The sequence below is a fragment of the Trachurus trachurus genome (assembly GCF_905171665.1).
Source record: "Trachurus trachurus genome assembly, chromosome: 1".
Taxonomy (NCBI): Eukaryota; Metazoa; Chordata; class Actinopteri; order Carangiformes; family Carangidae; genus Trachurus; species Trachurus trachurus.
In genome coordinates, this window is record NC_139891.1 from 14,471,504 (window position 1) to 14,478,473 (window position 6,970).

Sequence of the window (6,970 nt, forward strand, 5' to 3'; positions counted from 1 at the left end):
CACACACACACACACACACACACACACACACACAGCTTGCATTCTGACAAACTCCCATTCCCATGCTTTCATCCTCGCCAAGCTACTCCAGGCTGCACTCCAACATTGTGACTCTTCATTAAGGCAGTGTTTCTCAAAGCGGGGTATAAAAATGGTAGTATATTTTTTTCACTATAATTCCATCCATAAATAACACAATGACAGAGTGTACGACTATTTTCAGCAATGGTCCCAACCCATTTTCAGACGAAAAAATTTTGTCAAACGGGAAACCCTGGGACAAAATCTTATTTCCCCGGAAATGTACATCACATCAGCGGGCATGACTAGTCCCTGATAAACTGGGATGGACAGGCATATAGATAAATAGCTAGTTACAGCACATCTACCACTTGATGTAAAGATAATAGGGACTGACAGCATGACATGGCAGGAAGAATGGGGAGCACTAAGATAATAAGAGAGCATGTAAATACTGTGGCAGAACAATGCAGCCCAGTGAGAGCAAATTAGGATAAGAACAGTTAGGGAACAGTGAGTAATGAGCGCTATGACAGACACTGTTTGTCATAGCGCCAACAATGGTTGGTCTGGGGGACCACTCATCAGCTGCATATAGTTATTGAATTTAGCAAAATGAATATATAAGAATATGTCTATTTTGTATAATATATTATCAGAGTGGACTGTGCCCCTGGCTTTATTTATTTATGAAGTGTAGCCTGGCTGCTGTCAGACTGATTGTTTTCTTGTGTGGCAGGAGTAAGAGAGAAGGTTTGGTTAGTTGGCATTCCCTCAACGTTATTGCTGTGTCTGAGAGAGACAAAGCTTCAACTCATTAACTGAGCTTTATATATTTTAAACACAGAGCAATAGCAAACAAACAACTGGAGAACACAGGTATTATCTGGGTGAACTACTTCCAGTCTTGTTGTACGGTAGCACAGACCTGACCACACGTTGACAGCGTCATTCTCATACAGTTAATAAATGTATCATAATATGTCGCTCAAACCTCAAGTTCACAACTTGAAGTTTCATTGTGAAATAAATCATGAAAAATGGAGCATTTCCCAGTGAGCAATCTAGTGCAAATCTCTGCTTAAATAGTTTCATTCTTCCACACCTGCTAATTCTGCAGAAAATCCTGCTGAAAACAAACAAGCTTAAATCAATTAATACAATGATCATGCAATGCTGCAGCAGTGAAACAAAGCCCTCATTTATACTGAGGCAATGGTAATGTAATATACTTTGAGTGTAAACTCTGGCATGTCCTAATGAGGTATTTCCCTTGTGCACATTTGCTTTAACAAACTAAACATATTATATATCTAATATGACAAGCAGTTTTCTTTATTTTCTAAGATGCACAGAGCAAGTTTAACCAGAGATTCTGTCCAGCTCTCTCAGTTGGTTAAGAAAGGTTGCAAGAGATTGCGGATTAAAACTCTATTACATAACAGGCTTGTGTTTTGCTCATTATCTACAAAGGGGCTCACTTTATCAAAAGAACAGCAAAATCATGATCATCATTAAAAATACATCTGCGGCGGGCCTTACAAATAAACTTGCCCCCCTTTTTGGGGTCAGCACTGTCCTGAGGTAGTTTGAGATCTAAGGGCATTTGACAAAAATGCTAATGAATTGAAATAAATGCAGCCAACTTCATCTCTAATTAAAATTACCTCTGCTGCGATCTAATGGTTGCTGACATAGTTCTTAGCACATTTTACAGTCACTTACTTCGATATGCTTTAGACAATGTGACGAGAAAGTAATGAAAGTAAAAGCTGGTCTCTTCAGGCTTGGATGAATTATTTCTGAAACATTGTTGTTTGCTATTGTTCTTGTCATTTACCAAATTGGCTTCACACATGTGTACAAGAATTTCAAGTTCAACCAAAGTAGAACAATGAATAGAGTAGTTGAATACACAATTGCACATACCTGTTAACAGAATGCTTTGAAGTTGCTCTCCGAATGACAGACACATTTCTGAAAATACACACCTTTCATTGTTTCATCAACACAAAAGGAGGCTCTTTTCCCCTCACAGCTCTCGTGCCTTGCTGCGTGTATCTCCCCCCTGGTCCACACTAACACCCTCCGTACATCATTTGTGCACGCCCACATTTGCATGCCATGCTCAAAACGAGCAAGCATTCACTAATACATACACAAGAATGAGCGTGTGTGCGTGCACAAAGTCTTGTGCTTGAGGCTTACCCTATTGTTGTGGATTTGAAAATGTATAGTACTAATCCAATTAGTGAGCAGCACGTTAATTATTACACCGTGCAAGTGAATGAAAGAATGTAGGATGAGAGGGATGATGTGATTATATCGCCACACACTTTCATTTTGTCCATTTCTATCTGACATTACAAACTTTAACACTTTCTTACATTAACAGTGTGCAACAAACTATTGTGTGATCAAAGAATATTTACCTTTTTTTTTTTTAACATTACGAGAGATACACCTATCTACATATTATTTGAAGAACTAAATTAAAATTATTTTTTCATACTGGCCAAAATTACAATTCACAAACTGCCTTTAATGTGAGTCTTTCACCAAACACTGGCATCAAGAGGTTTCTGTCAAAAGTGTGACAGCAGCTCATTTAGAGCAGTCATTATGTCAACAAGCTGACTAATTGTTGTCATATATTTATATGTTGTTGTCTACGAACATCAGTCACCAGAAGTAACAAAATCCCTGAACGGCACAAAGGTACATTTTGTTCTCTAGAAATTCAGTTTTTGCACATATTGTTTATTGCGTATTATTGCATCGGGGATATATACGTGCGAACACAGACACAAATCTTACATTCTAAAAAAAAATAAAAAAAAATGCTGCATTTCCACTTTATTATCCAATAGTTCAAAGATGTTCAGATTAATGTACAGGGGCTGGAATATACCTGACAGTATAATTAATATAGAGTGTGATATTTATCGTAACAACTGTGACTAAATATCATGAGTCAAAGTCTCTCATGCCTTTTGTCCTGTGGCTGTGTCCTGAGCGCCACCTGCTGCTGCTGGCGCTGGTTGGACGTCCGGCTGTTCTGGACAAAGCTCCTTAGTGGGATCCATCACAGCAGGTTCAGGCAGCTGATTACACTTGAGCTGAGCCTTAAACTCCTCCATCTCTCTCTGCTCCACCTCCCTTCTTCTGCTCAGCAGGTACATGTCCGTAGATTGCCTTCTCTTTGACTTCACATCCCAGAGCATAACCACACAGTCTGGGCAGGATGTGTAGAGGAAAGACCCTTTGAGCTCAAAGCGATTCCCCACATCAAAGGTGAAATTGCTATGTAGCACTGAAATGTTGTAATGCAGGTGCTGGCACTGATCACCAAAGCGGTTGACTTGCGTATAAGAGATGGTGGAGTCTCCACTCGAGTTGGTCATGTACATAGTGATGCTGTCTCTTAGTCGTAGGGCGTCCATAGATTGCAGGTTGTTAAGACTTCCTGCAACTAACGCCCATTTACCTTCAATTTGAGGAGGATCTTTCAATGGATGGACCAGTTCTTCACAGACCAAAGGAACTGAATGACTTGCAGACATTAAGCACATGAGAGTGGCAATAAATACAGCAAACATGTCTCTGTATGTTGAGGTTTTCTGTGTTAATGTTGTGTCTTTACTCTTCCACCAGTGTGGATAGGTTCAACTGTCTGGTTTTATAGGATAACTAACATGAAGAAAGTCCACTATTGCAACACAGAACAGGTCCATGATTGCTTATCTCACTGCAATTTTCAATGTTGTGCAATGAAGGAAAGTTTGGTTATTTGGGAGTTCTTTCCTTCCTCAGTTGTTTTTGTGGGTTATTTACTTAGATATTTAAAGGAACAGTGTCTTAATTGAATGATATCAAAATGGTAACTTACAACCTGGTTACAACTTGGCTTAAAGGCTTATAGATATTTTAAGGGATAGTTCAGTTTTTTGAGGTGGGATTGTATAAGGTACAAATTCCCACTAAGTATAATATCTGCAGAAAGGTCTCTGATGTGTAGGTCAAAGACACATGGCAGCCATTGACTTCAAAGGACTTTCCACTTAATGTTAAATCAGATGGTTTTGTTTGACTTCATACAGTATGGATCTGTCACACTACTTTTGAACCCGTAATGATTGGGAACTATAGTCTGGCAATGCCAGCAGAATTCTTTCTAAATTCAAACCTATATAAAATCTTGGTTAATTATTATTTTTTAATTTATATTCGGCATACTGATGCAGGATGCATTATTTCATTTTACACTGAACATGCTCAGAGCCATCTTTAGACTGCACATGTCACTCACTGAACAGGGTTCCCTTTTAAAGCATTCAAGGATAGTTTCTTCTTCCTTGTGTTAAAGAAAACAGAATATAAGCATGGATGAAGACTTTGGGGACACATTCATTAAAGATCTGTGCATAAACATTTAAAACACTTTATTAAGAACTGAAAAAATATTGATGAGCGTGAATGTGTAAACACTTTTGTGTAAACATTTACTGCAAATAAAAGACTGTGCCAGAGGGAGATCTACATGACCTATATATCTGCATGCTGTCATGTTGTACTTTGTAAGATAAAATACACAATTGTTTATTTTTGATTACATATTTTAACATTCTTTGGTAATTATGTAGCCTACATGTGTAATTATGGTGGAAGAGATTTTATATAGCTTGTTTAATAATTGTTGCAAGCAATATTACATCGTTGGGTGAGTGTGGGAGTCAAAACAGTCCTGTTTTTGAGAGAAATGTTTTGAGAGGAACTGCAATAAAATGTTTTCCCAATATAACTTAGGTATATATATAAATTACACATGTTCTACACATTCTAGCCCTTAGCCTTATTTTTTATTACAAATATTATTTTATTTTATTGTTATGGCTACTCTAGCATTCAAAAAAGGTCAAACAACATCAGAGTAGTTTGTGAGGAGCACTTGTGGAGATGTTTTAGTTTCAACCAAAAGGTTTGAATTCATTTACATAAACAAAAATATTCTCCGGGTTGACTTCAAACAAATAAAAAACGTAATTTAGCGGTAGATACAGTAAACCCCTCACTTGCCTCACTCCTTCAACACAAAAAACAGACCTAAAGAAGACAGCTGTCCTCACTCCCTAATCACCGGAGGACGATGGCCTGACCAGGAGGAGGGACCTGAGGAGCAAAAAATATAAATTATATAATTAATCTACAGTCTATATATCCTAAATAGTTATCATTATCCTTAGCATTTCCAAATAAATAATACAAAGAATGAATAGGCTCCAACATTTATGATATTGTATTATATTATTTATATGGGAATCAAATATTGCCATGGCTTATCATTTTGATTTACAAAATAAAAGTTACTGCTTAAGATTCTTGTCAGGGGTTTATAGTTATTATTTCTTTTTTATATATATTCACAGAATACTGACACCACCAGAGAGCAGTGTCACTTTTCCACCTGTGGATTCTGTGATTTTGAAATAAGCACTTTGACTCATGTTTGCTTGGATGTTTATTTGTTTTTGTTACATAACTTCACATTGCATGAAGAAATTCCATGAACTATTTTGGTGATTTTCCTTTTGTAGGTGAAACATGAAAGCCAATAAAAATTTGTTATTGTTCAAAGAGCCAACTTTATAAAAAGGCAACAAATCAGCATCACTCTGTCAAAGCTGCATCATCAGTTCATTAAATATTTCTTTAGCTGCTCAAGTAAAAAACATGCATGATTCTAAGCCTTGAGTCTGACAACCGTATCTCATCACTGTGTTGTAATCAAACTTGTATTATGTCAGGATACACTCTTGAAAGCCTTTTGCGAAATTTTTGCAGAAATTGTGAATATTGCTCTGTTTTCCTTGATAAAAGCTGCATAACAATGTTATTGAGTTGATACTGTAGGTTTGGTAGAAATAGAAATACAAGTCATTACCGTAAAAAAAAAAAATCTATTTAAAATATATTAAAATATTTCCACACCCAATCAAACATGTGCTAATTTTGTATTAATTCAAAGATATGGCACACTTTAAGGGATTTCTGTGATTTCAAAATCAAAACTTGTCAAAAAAAGGTTCATGATGTATTAAACTGTTGCAGCAAACCAGGTTCAAACTTGTGGTCTGGGCCAGCATAAATCTTTATTCACACACACACACACACACACACACACACACACACACACACACACACACACACACACACACACACACACACACACACACACACACACACACACACACACACACACACACACACACACACACACACACACACACACACACATACACACACACAAACACACACACACACACACACACACAAATCTGACACCACAATATGTTTCTTCAGATGATAATTTTTTTTATTGGGTTCCAATCAGATGAACAATATTAGGGAACAGCACAATTCAGCATTGGCACAAAGCACTCATTGACAGTGCTCTTATGTCATCAGAGTGTCCTAAGCTTCTTGACCCGTTGTTTCCTCCTCCCCTCTGACGGCCTTTTCTGGACAAAGTTCCTTCTTGGGATCCATCACAACAGGTGGAAGCATGTTCATACACTTTGCCTGAGCAGTGAACTCCTCCATCTCCTTCTCCTCCACCTCCCTCCTCCTGCTGAACAGGTACATACGCAGTGTCTCCTTTGAACCGTCATCGAAGCGCATCACCATACAGTCTGGGCAGGATGTTTGGAGGAAGGTCACGGTGATGTTGATCAGCTGATCAAAGCTGAAGCCGCTGCCTTCTAGTGTGATGTTGGATTGCAGATGCTGACAGCTGTCGTTAATGTTGAAGCTGCGTCTGAAGGAGGTTATAGGGGTTTCACTGGCAAAGTGAACGCTGGCACTCTCTCTAGTCTTGAATTTCTCCTCATGTGCCTGTTCTCTCATAGCACCTGCAACTAACGCCCAGCTTCCTGCCAAATGACGAGGATCC

At 38.0% G+C, this 6,970-nt stretch overlaps 1 long non-coding RNA gene across 1 annotated transcript; it reads right to left on the minus strand.

The window, feature by feature from the left end:
* Positions 1-5,521: 5,521 nt before the first annotated feature.
* LOC310991514 lies at positions 5,522-6,457 on the minus strand. The gene is made up of 2 exons (XR_014595632.1): positions 6,343-6,457; positions 5,522-6,168 (listed from the first exon to the last, which is right to left on the minus strand). It is a non-coding gene; the product is annotated as an uncharacterized lncRNA (long non-coding RNA).
* Positions 6,458-6,970: the final 513 nt, after the last annotated feature.